This window comes from Lygodium microphyllum, chromosome 6 (genome assembly GCF_053477565.2).
Source record: "Lygodium microphyllum isolate KBCC chromosome 6, Lygodium_microphyllum_v1.1.10, whole genome shotgun sequence".
Taxonomy (NCBI): Eukaryota; Viridiplantae; Streptophyta; class Polypodiopsida; order Schizaeales; family Lygodiaceae; genus Lygodium; species Lygodium microphyllum.
The window spans coordinates 39,715,174-39,729,738 of NC_141140.1; the positions used below are offsets into that span (position 1 = coordinate 39,715,174).

Below are 14,565 nucleotides of genomic sequence, written 5' to 3' on the forward strand. Positions count from 1 at the left end.
ATTTTCAAATATAGGTTTATGTAGATGAGGAAAATGATGAAGTAACATGAAAAAGTTTGAGAATGCGAAATGTTAATATTAATATTTATGTGATGATAATATTTATATAATTTAGTAAAATTGTAAATGTGATATATCATTTAATTATCTATATATTTATTTCAGCCAAATAAGAAAATGACGAATCGTTTGCAACAAACAAGTTGGAAAGGAGATAACAACATCAAAGAAAAGAGATTAAATGTATTATGTATAAATTTTGTATTTTTGAGTTTTACATTAGAAAAATAATCTTATTTGGTTATTTTATTTAGATTATGAATGTAAAGATATTTCAAATCCAAGAACTAAAATTGATATTTTCAATGAATTTTAAAGGATGAATTTTTAGAGACTTATTTTTTATTTGTACATGGTATTTATTTAAAACTATAATCATATAAATTTATATTTTTAAGTATCATAATTAACTTGGTTTAAAATAAATTATATTAATTTAATATTTTGTGATTTATTTGTTAATACAAATTTATATGATGAAAGAAAATATGAACATGATATTTTTAAAGTATCTTGGTGTGCATACGATTTATGATATGTACTTTTCAATGAAAAGTACATATATAAATCTTGAAAAGACTAATATTAGCTTTCGAGTCTTTTGTAAGGATATAAAAAAGTTAAGAAGTGATAACATGATACATAAGATTGTTCATTGGCTTTTAGAGAATGGCAAGATTCACTACAAGAATATAAGGGAATAGCAATGACCATTTGCGACGCTGTCGTAGAGTTCGTGCAAGAGCTGCTGAACACGGGGTTCAAAATGCTGCAAGAAAAGAGGCTAACAAGAAGAACTCAAATTTATGATGCCAAAGATCACTATATTGCTTGTCAAGTAAATTACAAGAGATCCATGAGTGATCATTCTGAACATCCAGTTTGTGCAGGAATTTTGCATAGGCTAAGCGTCTCTCGGCTGCAATGTTTTGATAAAGCTCTTTTCATAGACCAGTGTTGAAGACTTATGAGTATAGAATTGTATTGTTCTCAATATGCATCAGCTAAGAAGGTTCCCAGGTTAGGCAATATGTGAAAATATATTTGATGAAATTTTATCCACTCAAGGCTCAGTTTCCTCTCCACTTCAACAGTCAGTATAGCATGAAACAATTCAGAGGGACCAACAGGAAATAAGTATGCAATGTTGTGTAGTCCATTGACAAACTGTGGCCATGTCAAAAACTGATATCCTTGAATCAAGTACTCACAGCTTACCCCTCAAGTCACATATGTGCTATGCTCTTGAATCTTGTTTCTTCTTAGTAAAGCCTCTCCTGCAAGGGCCTGGGGCTCCTTTAGAAGTGAAGCTTTTTTGCTGCCTTAAGCTCTTCTTCTTGCAGCACTTGCTTGCCTCAAGGACCCATATGCAGGAACATGCCGCCCATGGAACAGAGCCAAGGGTGGTGTTATAGCACTGCTCCTCAGTCCCGGAACTAGTCCTGCCACATTATCGCCTCTTAAAGGAAATGGAATCCTATCAACTGCCATCTCTGGTCCATGCTGAGCCAAGATTGGAGCATGCCCAATCCTTAATGGCCCAACTCCTTGAGGTACCACAGTCTCTCTCTTATACTGATTCAAAGACTTCAGAGCTGATTCAGTAACCCTAGGATCAGCTCGCTGCAGGTACTTCAATGCCAACTGATCCATCTCATCGATATAACCCTGTTCCAGGAGCCCTATTGGATTGGCCCGACCTTGAAGAGTTCTGATTTGGGGAAGATGGATTTGACCACCTCCCTTCATTAAGCGAGGGCGGGGCTCCTACCTCTCCAATGCTCCAATTGGCACTCGCTCTACAATATCAGGTTTATATGGACGCTTGTGTGGAAGGAGAGAGGCACGTCCAGCCCCATCCACTGAGAAAGCAGAAAGCCCAGGAAGTCTTTCAACTCGTGAAGCTGCAGAAAGCAACCTATGCGAGTCCCTGTAACCTGCTTCCCTTCTCTCAAGTAATCCCAGTCTAAGTTGCTATTCCTGATACCTTCTGTCAGAGACCAATCGAGGATCTATCCTTTTTCATGGTGGCTCTATCGGGCAAAAAAATTGAATAAGTTTTGAAACCTGTGCAGCAGTTAATTCAGTACTAAACTTGTTTCGAGAATAGTATTTTTCTTTGATGGCATCTTTGAAAATGTCTTCAGGAAGGGGTAGGCATTCCCTGTATGTATCAAACCGCACTTGTGCAGGATATGACCCTTGGAAATTTCAAAATGCATTGGGCTCAAGGTCCATTCCACCATGAGAAATAGCCTCGTAGATTCCATACAATTCCCTTGTATCAAAATTGAATAAGAACAAGAGCGTGCCAGGGGTAACCTGCTCCACCAGATCTCTTCTTGCAAGTTGCAAACCAAAAACCTTATATCGAAAACACTCTTGCTTGGTATGGTTGTTGCACATGAAGATAACACCAGCAAACCAGGTCCAATAGCCATCCTTGTCGAAGCTTGACACGTTCTATGGGAACAGCTGCAGTCTTTGAGACAGCTGTAGAGATTCCTCCCATCAAAGGCAAAGGCATATGAACCCTTCTTCTCCATGGCATGTAGTGCTAATGTATCTTCTTCAAAAATGCTTTGTCCCGCATATTACGTTGGCCTTGTTCACGTGCAACCTTTATCTTCATAGCTTAAATGTCGACTTCTACAAAGCTTCCTTTGGTTCCACGGTTTCCTGCACTTTTCTTGGAATTCATCATTGAAATTGACAGCATAATATTATTCTTTGGCATCAATTTTTCATATTTTTCTAGCACACACACAACATGCACGCAAATACAAACACACAAGTGGAGTATGTACATTGGATGCGGGTACTGAAAAGGACGGGAAGATAATGCAGCAATCACACACAATGAAACACACGCGAAAAGATAACATAGATGCACAACAAAAATGGAGGTGTTTACGGCTTGGATGCGCAGCAGCACGACATCCACCCCCTCTAAACCTGCGCATCCTCCGTATGAGCCAACTATCCAGGATCATCCAAGTCCACAAACAGGTCCAGTCCTTCATCAGTTTCTGGTAGACCTGTTTCTCCATCAGCTTCATCATCCATATTCTCTGCTTCTTCTGCTAGCTCTTCTTTTGCCAATGCTTCAAGTGCATACTCTTCATCTTCTCTTCTCTTGAAAATCTTGACTCGTTTTCCAGCAATGGGCACCCTCAATATCATCCCATCCAATTCAGCCAACTCATAGGTAGCATTGTCAAAAACCTGTTTTACCTCATATGGTCCAAACCATCTTTGAACCATTTTTCTCATGCTACTATGCTGATTCTCTAGGCTACTGTCGTAGACTAGAACCCAATCTCCTTCTTTTATGGCTTTAGGCCGCAAGCGATGCCTCAAATCAAACTTGTCTTTGTTTCTGAGTCGGGCTGCCTTCAAACGATCAACTGCTAGCTGCACATCTTCTGCCCTTCTCTCTAGTTGACGAATCCGAAGAGCTAGAAGCTCCTCTCTTAATAAATTCTCATGCCATGGAAGAGCACTCCATGTGAGAGCAAAAATTTCAGTAGGCATGACAGGTTTTTGCCCATACATCAACTCTGTAGGCATATATCCAGTAGTCACGCTATGTGTAGAGCGATCTGCCCATAATGCAAAAAGTAATAATCTCGGCCAATCTCCAATCCGACCTCTACAAGCTTTTGCCAATGCCTTAACTATCGACGGATGTCTTCTTTCGCTCTTGCCATTCCCCTCTGGATTATAGGTAATAGTGAGAGCCAACTTAATCCCAAGCGGTGAGAAAAATTCTTTAGCTTCATCTGCATCTAGCTCTCCACGATCAGCAGTAATCTTGCCTATACATCCATACCTACAAAATATTTCTTCCAACAAGAATTTACATACTGTAGTGGTGGTCTTCATCCGCAAAGATCTGCCTTCAACATAGTTTGTAAGATCCTCCCTAGCCAAGACTAGATATCTCATCTGCCAAAGTCCCACTGGCAAAGTAACCAAGTCAACCACCCATTTATAATGCATACATAGCGGATAGGTCGGATGCAACTCATCACGATGCTGCACTAAAGAGTAAAGCTGATAGTCCCTGCAAGTCTCCACAAAGTGGGAAACATCTTTATACATCCCTTTCCACCAGTATCTTTCTTTGATTTTCTCATAGGTAGCCCACACACCTCTATGTCCAGCCCAAGAACTTCCATGAAACTCTTGCATAATCTGTATCTGCATCACTGCCTCACAAACTACTCTCAAGGGTAGTCCGTCTCTCTTCTTTGGGTGCTTCCAAAGAAAACCATCTTTCAAGAAATACCCATAAGCCTTTCTTCTGATTTTCATGAATGCATCATCTGTCCAATCAGCTCTTCGAGTGAATGAACTCAGATACTGACCAATTTGCAGCCACTCGCCAACATAGAGTTCTTCAGTAAAGGCTTCAACAGTAGATACATGACAATCATGAACAAGGACAGAAGCTGCAAACTCTGCCTCATCATATTCTGCAAGCATTGACTCCTCATCCTCATATCTCGCTCTAGACAGCATGTCAGCAATTGGATTATCTTTTCATGTTATGTGTCAAAATTCTGGATTCAATGATTTGATGTAGGCAATCCACCGAAGCATCGCTATATCTGGAGTCGAATAGCTAGTAATCATGCCAAGCAAAGGCAAGCAATCTGTTTCCACAACATTTGAAGCACCAATAAAATACCCTTTATCACACTTCAGTGCAGTAACTACTTCCCACAACTCTCTTTTAATTTGCAGATATCTTCTCTATCGCTCATTAAGAACTTTAGCTCCAAAACGGATTGCATATCTATTCCCATCAGCATCATCCTGTCCCACTGCCCATCCTATGCCAATAGGGCTGGTATCAACTGTCAACATGATTGACCGTCCACACTGATAATCTGCCTTGCAAAGAGTAGGAGCTGACTGCAACAGCTTCTTGAGTTTACGCATGGCTTTCGAATGCTTCTCATCCCAATGAAACTTCTGCCCCTTTCGAAGCAGCTGATAGAGAACATCTGCGATGTGAGCAAAATGAGAAATCCAAATCATGTAAAATACACAAGCTCCCACAAATCTCCGCACCTCTGAAGTAGTCGAGCAATACTCTGCAATCCTCCTTATGGCATCCACCTTTGCAGGTGAAGGCTTCATGCCATAATAACCAACCATATGCCCAACTATGATGACTTCATTAACACCAAAGATAGATTTCAGCCCTGAAAGAGTCAAATTTACCTCCTCTAATCGTGTCAATATTTGCTCACAAGCAACCAAGTGTTCAGCCACAAACTGTCTACATCCTCGCAAATCAAGACTCTCATTCTTTTCTTTTTCTGCACAACCCTTAATAGGCACATCATCTAGGAAAGGCATGGTATACTGCGGAATATAGTCTCACAGAACTCTATGCATAGCATTCATCATATGAGCAACTGAGTTGGTGGCACCTTGAGGCAAGGTACACATCCTCACAAGACCAATAGGTGTCCGCATAGTGGTAATATCCCTTCTTTCCAAGGCAAGCTGAAACTAATCATAACCAGAATACAAGTCACCTAGGGAATAGATGGCTTGTCCTGCAAAAGCCTCGGCAAATTCATCCACAACTGGACCTGTTCCCACATTCCTGATTGTCACTCTATTCACGGGCTGCATATCCTGAATAAATCTCAAGGTTCCATTCTTCTTTGGTATAGTAAACCACCTGTTAGAATAGGGCGCAGAAGAGGATTCTAAAATCCCCATCTTAATCTTCTCATTCAGCAACTCTATCAGCTTTGGCAAGTGTGCTCTAGGCACAGGTATAGGACGTATATTCCATGGCACATGAGGGACAATGAAGATGACCATAGACGCAACCAATTCGGGACTAATGCAGCCAATTTCATGAGGAAAGAAAGCAAATGCCTTACCATGTCGTCCAAGCATCTCTCTAAAACATTCTTTTTCCACTGGAAGCAAGAAATCATCATTTCCAATCTTCAATTCTGCAAGAGTTTCACCTGTAATTTTATGTCCAATATTTGCAGGATCTCTCAACATAGGTTGCTTCATAGCTTTTTCTATTTGCTCATCACTATCAGGAGGAAGCGGCCCTGCAACCGGTTTAACCTTCTTATCAACTGTTTTATACTTCGTGTCAACCTTGGCATCAGTCAGGCACTCTTTTCTTTGCTGCAATTTCTACAATTTTTCAGCAACTCTCAACTCTGTTGGCTGAAAGATTTCATCCCTTTGCTCCATGGACTGCATGGGTGCAGCCTGAAACTCTGTATGCTGAAATTTTTCAGCATTAATCTCTGTTGACTGAAAGGTTTCAGCCCTCTGCTCTTTGGACTGCCATGATGCAGCCTCATACTCTATATGCTGAATTTTTCCAGCATTTAACTCTGCTTACTGAAAGGTTTCAGCCCTCTGCAACTCTGAAAGCTGATCAAGATCAGCCATAAATTCGGTTTGCTGAGTTTTCTCAGCCTTTGACTATGTTTTCAGCATAAAATCAGAAATTTCCTAATACATATCCAAGGTTTGCACAGGTATGATCCTTGAACCCTTACATACATCAGTTTTCAGCATATTTCCCATCTCAGACAATGTATCTGCATAAGACATCCCTTCATACAGCCCATCCAAATGCTCTTCTGCTTGCAAAATACCTGCAGTCTTCAACTCTTTCTCCTTATGACCAATGTACTGCATGGCAGCTCTAGACAAATTTGAAATTTTCTGATAACTCACTGAACTATCTGAAGAAAAACCATAAAAATTAGTGGAGAAAGATTGGCTGCTGGGAGGCGAGATCTCCTCTTTTCTCTGCTCCATACCACTCGCGTCTCGCAAGACAGCGGTACCTAATGAAAATCCAACTCCTTCGCAGGTAGTGGTGCCTCATGCAAGGAGTCCCTGTTTCTCGGATGATTTACTCCAACAGTCATAAACTGAACAGCTCGCATACCATCCTTACTGTGTATCCATGTATAGGCTGAGCCATCATCCATCACTTTCGTCTCCATTCTTACTTCTGTAATGAAAGGCTGTCCAAGAATAATCGGATAAGAGCAAGAATCCTGAACAAAGCAATGATAATCCTCTTCAACATTACCAATAGAAATTCTGATGCTCGGACAAGCAGCATACATATCACCAGAAGTATTATTGGATTCTCTCATGCGCCATCCATGTTCTGTATCCATAGGCCACTTGCCACTCTCATAAACACCTCGAGCAATAAGATTAATCTCGGAACCATGATCGACTAAAGCAACCAAAGGATTCTGTTTCTCTCCAATCCTTACCACCGTCTCAGTGGTTACTCTAGCCCAATGACTGCATGAAAAATGACTACGAGGAATGAGGATAGGGGTATCATCATCTTCATACTGCATAGGCTGAACTATTTTCTCCAACTGCGGATTGACAGAAGCATTCTCAACCATCACTGCATCATCATACTCTTCCCCAAGAGCTCCATGCCATAACCCCTATAAAGTAGGTCCTTCCATTGCATGTCGTTTCCTCTACAAAAGATCCTGCATCTGATCCTGTATTTCCCTTCTAGCAATTCCAAGAGCTTTACCAACAGTAAAAGTGACTTCACTATTTAAAATTCTTTCATGAAAAATCTTACTCATATCTGTCTGCATATCAAGGTGTGACAAGAGCTTGAATCCTGGCTCCTTTCTTGGTTGTCTCTTTTCTTTCATCTGCTTGTCTGCCATAGGTTGTTCAGGACCTGATTGAGCTGGAGAACTCATCATAGGTGGAGGTGTAACAGGTGGTGAAACAAAGTCACCCCCTCTAGTCTTTTTGGAGGTGCTGAGACCCTCCTCATCTCTTCTTCTCTTTTCCTCAACCATGGCATCTAAACCTTGTGTTTTCGCCATATAAGAAAAAATAGAATACCTGTCAATAGGAGAATCCCATCCCGTTTCTCCTCGGATGCTGGAGCCCACACAAGTCATAGTGGATGCCTGAACTTTCCCTCTTCTCGCTATCTCCAAGGCAGAGGACCATAAGGCTAAGTCTCCATCTGATTTCTGCTCAAGCTGGACTCCATAAGCTGAAGCATCTTCTCTAACACTCACATAAGCTGATCGCGCAACCATATCATCAACGAGCTTCTTCATGCCTCCCTTACCAAAGTTCGTGTCAAGAGGAGCACCAGTCTCTGTCAGCCATATCTTCCCATCTTGTCCCCAAAACACTACGTTCTTCTTACGCACTTCCTGAAAAGCATCACAATCTCTGTAGTGTTGGTGCTCTGTACTATCGCACCAAATACATCGTCTCCCTTTTCTTTGGCCAGCTGGAAAAGCAGTCAACTGGAGCAGGTGCTACAACAGGTACTGATATAAGTTGCTCTTTTAACTTTCCAACTTCAGCTTTGACTGCCTCTATCGTCAAATCTGCCAAGCCTTTAATAACATCATCTACGGATAAGGGCACTGGAGCAGCAGGAACTGGCAGATTTACAACAGGAGGAGTAGGCTTAGGCATAGAACTTGCAGCAGGGGTAGAAGTAGAGGTCTCCAAGGATTTTTCAGAAGCAGATCCTGTATTACGATGCAATCGTACCCTCCTGCGCTGCTTCTTAACAAGCGCATTCACAACATCAATGACATGTCTCCACTCGGTCTTTAAACCTGAATCATAGCTTGATCTTCCAAAAGATCATCCAACTTTTCTTGTAAATCAACATCAGCAGCTTGTAAAAGTAATTCCACTTTCTGCATCTCCAAAGCTTGCTGCTCAGTTCCATCCAACTGATCATAGTGGCTCTCAAACTCTCGCAGAAGGGCAGTAACTGAAAGTCCCTTATTAGGCATAGAAACGCATGCTAAGAAATTCCTATGGTTCATAAGACCTGTATCCTCCAGGAAGTATTCATCTTTTAATGCCTTCTTAAACTCTGTCCAACCAGCATGTGTTCCTTGAATTTCTGAAATTCGGACTTCAAGCGTGCGAACCACGATCCGCAAGAAGTAGTGGCTCCAAACGTCTTGAGAGACCCCAAAAAACTTCATCTTTTCTTCATACAAATGCAGGTAAGTTGAAACTTGTTGGCCGTGAACTGCTTCATCTCCTGTTGGACAGCTTTCAAGGCATCCATGGCATCACTATCACGTTTCGTGTGTGCTTGCTGCTGCATATAGGATGTAAATGACTAAAACTGATGCTTCATGACATTCTCGTCCGTCATCTCTTCTTGCGAGTCTCCCATCTTGATGAAAAGTGACACAACGCTTTCACGTCGGGTTCACCAAAAATGTCATAGAGTTCGTCCAAGAGCTGTTGAACACGGGGTTCAAAATGCTGCAAGAAAAGAGGCTAACAAGAAGAACTCAAATTTATGATGCCAAAGATCACTATATTGCTTGTCAAGTAAATTACAAGAGATCCATGAGTGATCATTCTGAACATCCAGTTTGTGCAGGAATTTTGCATAGGCTAAGCGTCTCTCAGCTGCAATGTTTTGATAAAGCTCTTTTCATAGACCGGTGTTGAAGACAAATGAGTATAGAGTTGTATTGTCCTCAATATGCATTAGCTAAAAGGGGTCCCAGGTTAGGCAATATGTGAAAATATTTTTGATGAAATTTTATCCACTCAAGGCTCAGTTTCCTCTCCACTTCAATAGTCAGTATAGCATGAAACAATTCAGAGGGACCAACATGAAATAAGTATGCAATGTTGTGTAGTCCATTGAAAAACTGTGGCCATGTCAAAAAATGATATCCTTGAATCAAGTGCTCACAGCTTACCCCTCAAGTCACGTATGTGCTATGCTCTTGAATCCTCTTTCTTCTCAGTAAAGCCTCTCCTGCAAGGGTATGGGGCTCCTTTGGAAGTGAAGCTTTTTTGCTGCCTTAAGCTCTTCTTCTTGCAGCACTTGCTTGCCTCAAGGACCCATATGCAGGAACACGCCGCCCATGCGGCAGAGCCAAGGGTGGTGTTATAGCACTGCTCCTCAGTCCCGGAACTAGTCCTGCCACATTATTGCCTCTTAAAGGAAATGGAATCCTATCAACTGCCATCTCTGGTCCATGCTGAGCCAAGATTGGAGCATGCCCAATCCTTAATGGCCCACCTCCTTGAGGTACCACAGTCTCTCTCTTATACTGATCCAAAGACTTCAAAGCTGATTCAGTAACCCGGCTCGCTGGAGGTACTTCAATGCCAACTGATCCACCTCATCGATACGACCCTGTTTCAGGAGCCCTGTTGGATTGGTCCGACCTTGAAGAGTTCCGATTTGGGGAAGATGGATTTGACCACCTCCCTCCACTAAGCGAGGGCGGGGCTCTTGCCTCTCCAATGCTCCAATTGGCACTCGCTCTACGATATCAAGTTGATATGGACGCTTGCGTGGAAGAAGAGAGGCATGTCCAGCCCTATTCACTGAGAAAGCAGAAAGCCCAGGAAATCTTTCAACTCGTGAAGCTTCAGAAAGCAACCTATGCGAGTCCCAGTAACCTGCTTCCCTTCTCTCAAGAAGTCCCAGTCTAAGTTGCTCTTCCTGATACCTTCTGTCAGAGACCAATCGAGGATCTATCCTTTTTCGTGGTGGCTCTATCGGGCAAAAAAATTGAATAATTTTTGAAACTTGTCCAGCAGTTAATTCAGCACTAAACTTGTTTCGAGCATAGTAGTTTTCTTTGATGGCATCTTTGAAAATGTCTTCAGGAAGGGGTAGGCATTCCCTGTATGTATCAAACTGCACCTATGCGGGATATGACCCTTGGAAATTTTGAAATGCATTGGGCTCAAGGTCAATTCCACCATGAAAATTAGCCTCGTAGATTCCATACAATTCCCTTGTATCAAAATTGAATAAGAACAAGAGCATGCTAGGGGTAACCTGCTCCACCAGATCTCTTCTTGCAAGTGGCAAACCAAAAATCTTATATCGAAAACACTCTTGCTTGGTATGGTTGTTGCACATGAAGATAACACTAGCAAACCAGGCCCAATAGCCATCCTTGTCGAAGCTTGACACGTTCTATGGGATCAGTTGCAGTCTTTGAGACAGCTGCAGAGATTCCTCCCATCAAAGGCAAAGGCATATGAACCTCACTAATCTTTCCATTCTAGATACTCTCATCTCACCTTCCAAATATTTTCTTGGAAGTGGACTTTAGTCAACCATCCTACTTTAACTTGCTTTATTTCATAACTAATAATTGACCTTATGATGGCATGTTTTAAGTTATTTCATCCACATATAATACTTATAAATCACCTTTCATATAAATGATTTCATTCTCCTCTAACCAAGGAGGAATGCAACCAATGCAACCTATCTTTGTTAAGCATAACCTTGGTCTCAAATCCTTTGTCTCATATGAAATAATAGAATTTCTATATTGAAATGAGATAAATCTATATAATAATAGCTATATTGGTCTAATACAATCCCGTAAAAATGACACAAAACTATTTTGCAAGCGAGTCATACCTATAGTTGTATCCACAACCAAACTTTCATGGCCCCTTTCAATCATAATACATTTTCTATAGTAATGTGTACCAAAGAAAAGCCTCACTTCGCCCCATGGCATTCCAATAAAAAAAGTAATGATATGCATGCTTTACAATGGCCAATATTTATATCAACAATGGTACATTCATCACATCTTACAACTACTTTATCTCCCACTTTATAAGATCCTCCCTTAAGAAACACCTTTTTATGTTCTATTACTTGTTCCATCTCTAAGTTGAAATTATGATAAACGTATCTCCTTTCATCACTAGTTGTGTTCTTGTATCTCAACCTCTTCCCTCTTATTACTATTCCTTTTGTTACTATTGCTATTTTGCATGCACAATCATTAGCTTTCATAGAAAATCTAGATAACTCTTTTTCTCTATCAACACATGATACATGCATGAGATCTAATGCATGCCATTCTGGACATTCATCACATCTATCAAGATCCACTAAGTATCCATCAGGTGGCAATAGACCATTCGTTCATATGTATAGCACCAAAAAGCATCATGGTTAGGGTTATCGTGATGCTGCACGTCCACCACTGCAAATCTGAGGGTAGAGTTTTTCGCTAAGAAATTGATCACATTAGTCAGCATCATTAGGAATTTATTTTCCATTGTGTGTGTCTCTTTGTTTGCATTTGGATGATGCACGAGTACCTATAGTTAGGCCAGGCACAAATTCTTCAATGCATTCATAACTTTTGTGTAGAAGCATGGCTCGATTGATTGCCTAGCATGGATATAGAGTATGGAGTTACTTTTGTAACATGATGTGTTGCCTAATCAAATTGTGTTTTCACTCTATTATCCACAATCCTTATTAGAGAACATGTATACTTTGAGAATAAATTTAGAGGAAAAATATGCATACAATCATATAGAAGATCTAAGGAAAAATCAAAGTGTAGAGATTATATAATCTCCACAAGCATGATCTACTAGCAAGTCCTATTTCTTTTGAAAGTTCATCCCTATCTGCTTGAGTAAGGGCTCTCTCTCTGCCCTATAATCACAGTAAACATTTCATCCCTTGATTTTTTGATTGGTCTACATTTCAATTGAAAACTGTTTTGATCATATAAGTGACATCCTGATCCCTCACTTTCCAAGGTAGCTATCGCTTTGTGTCTACAACAAAAAGATTGTCCATCCTCTTTAAAAGATCCAATCTAACATTGAGCTAGATGATCACCAATTACCATCATTAGCATGGCATATGCGATGAACCTTTTATTGAGAGAATTTCTATGTTCAGTAGTGTGTGTGATTGGATAATTGATATCTAGTTTAAACCCATTAACAAACATACTTTCTAACTCATCAATCAATGGACGCATGAAGACATGAAAAAGCTTGCTACAGCTCCCAAGCACGTTTATACTGCTAAATGGAATCAATAAAACTAGTATAACTCTATTAAAGGAGTTCTTTCGAGCATTGAGGACCTTGACCTCAACAACTCCACAATTCTTCTGGGTTGTGATTGAGGCCTGAAACCCATCCCAATACTATAATAATAAAGTAAAATTTTGTGGATCACCCTATTCATCAAATTAAAAAAAGTATGTACTTTAGTCATCTATATCAAAGACTATTCATGGAATTTTAACATTTTTCCATTGAAATAAAGTGTACCTTGTAGAGCCTTTTGTCCTTCTGTATGTGAGTTCAACATGATTTACAAATAAACTTGTAGGTTTTCTCTATCTCATTCCAACCATCTACAAGTGCTGTGGTGACCTTTGGGAAGGAGGCCATCCTTTATATGCTTGCTTGCAATGCATATTATTACATATCACTGGAAAATGAATGTATGATTGTGGATCCCAGAAATCTTTTACACTCGTGCACGTCTATGAAGTATCGATTGCATTATCCTCTATTAACCTTTTTTTAAAAATTTATCCATATTTCCAATAATTCATGACATAGGACTCTACTTTTGGTTAGTAATTGCAATTGTTCAGTAATGGAGATATAATCAAAAGAAAGCATATCTTTCATAGGTAGTGAACAGTTGGAACACTTTTCACAGCATTGTAGGTAATCACGCTTGAGTCACACTTTAACTTCTTCCTTCCCGTGGCATTGAAGTTGCATTTAGTCCAATCAATATCCATACAACTTGTGAAGTCAAATGATTTCCCATGCTTTATAATAGCCCATAGCCAACAATACCCTTCACATACCATATAATCCTCGTGATTGCATCTAAGTGTGGCTCACGAGGTTTCTGCATAAACTGGCTAATCAGCCCCATTGCATAACTCAAGTCAAGGCGGGTAATAGTAAGGCAAATGATGCTACCCACCATCTGTCTATACATAGTGACATTCTCAATCTTAGTCCCAACATTAACTGCAAGTTTGACATTCTGATTCCATGATGTTTCCATGGCTTTACACTCCATCATGCTATATGTCAGCAACATATCATGAGCATATTGTTTTTGCAACAACCATATATCTTAAGATGTAGACACAACCTCAATATCGAGAAAGTACCTCAGCTCACCAAGATCCTTGACTTTGAATTCAACTATAACATTACTTTAATTTCAGAAATCCCATGATCATCATCTCTAGTGATAATCAAATCATTGACATAAACCACTAGAAAAACATAAGCATGCTCTGTCTTCTTTGTAAATAGGCTATGATCTGCATGACCTATCTCAAACCAAGCTGCTGCAAATAACTGCTTATGCAAGCATTCCATACTCTCAGTGCATGTTTCAACCCATACAATGCCTTTTTTAGCTTACACACATATGTTCAAATAGTGAGGGTGTACATAACCCTTAGGCTGCTCCATATACACCTCTTCAAGCAAGTCACCATTCAAGAATACATGATCTAGGCTGCTCCATATACACCTCTTCAAGCAAGTCACCATTCAAGAATACATGATCTGAAAGTCTCCTCATAATCTAGGCCATATTGCTATGCATATTCCTTTGCAACCAACCGAGCTGTATATCTTTCCAATGAACCATCTGACTTGCATTTCACT

The 14,565-nt window shown here is 40.3% G+C and overlaps 1 pseudogene; it reads right to left on the reverse strand.

Annotated features, from left to right (window-relative positions):
* Nucleotides 1-2,082: 2,082 nt before the first annotated feature.
* LOC148034487 (uncharacterized) lies at nucleotides 2,083-13,948 on the reverse strand (annotated as a pseudogene).
* Between the last annotated feature and the right edge of the window lie 617 nt (nucleotides 13,949-14,565).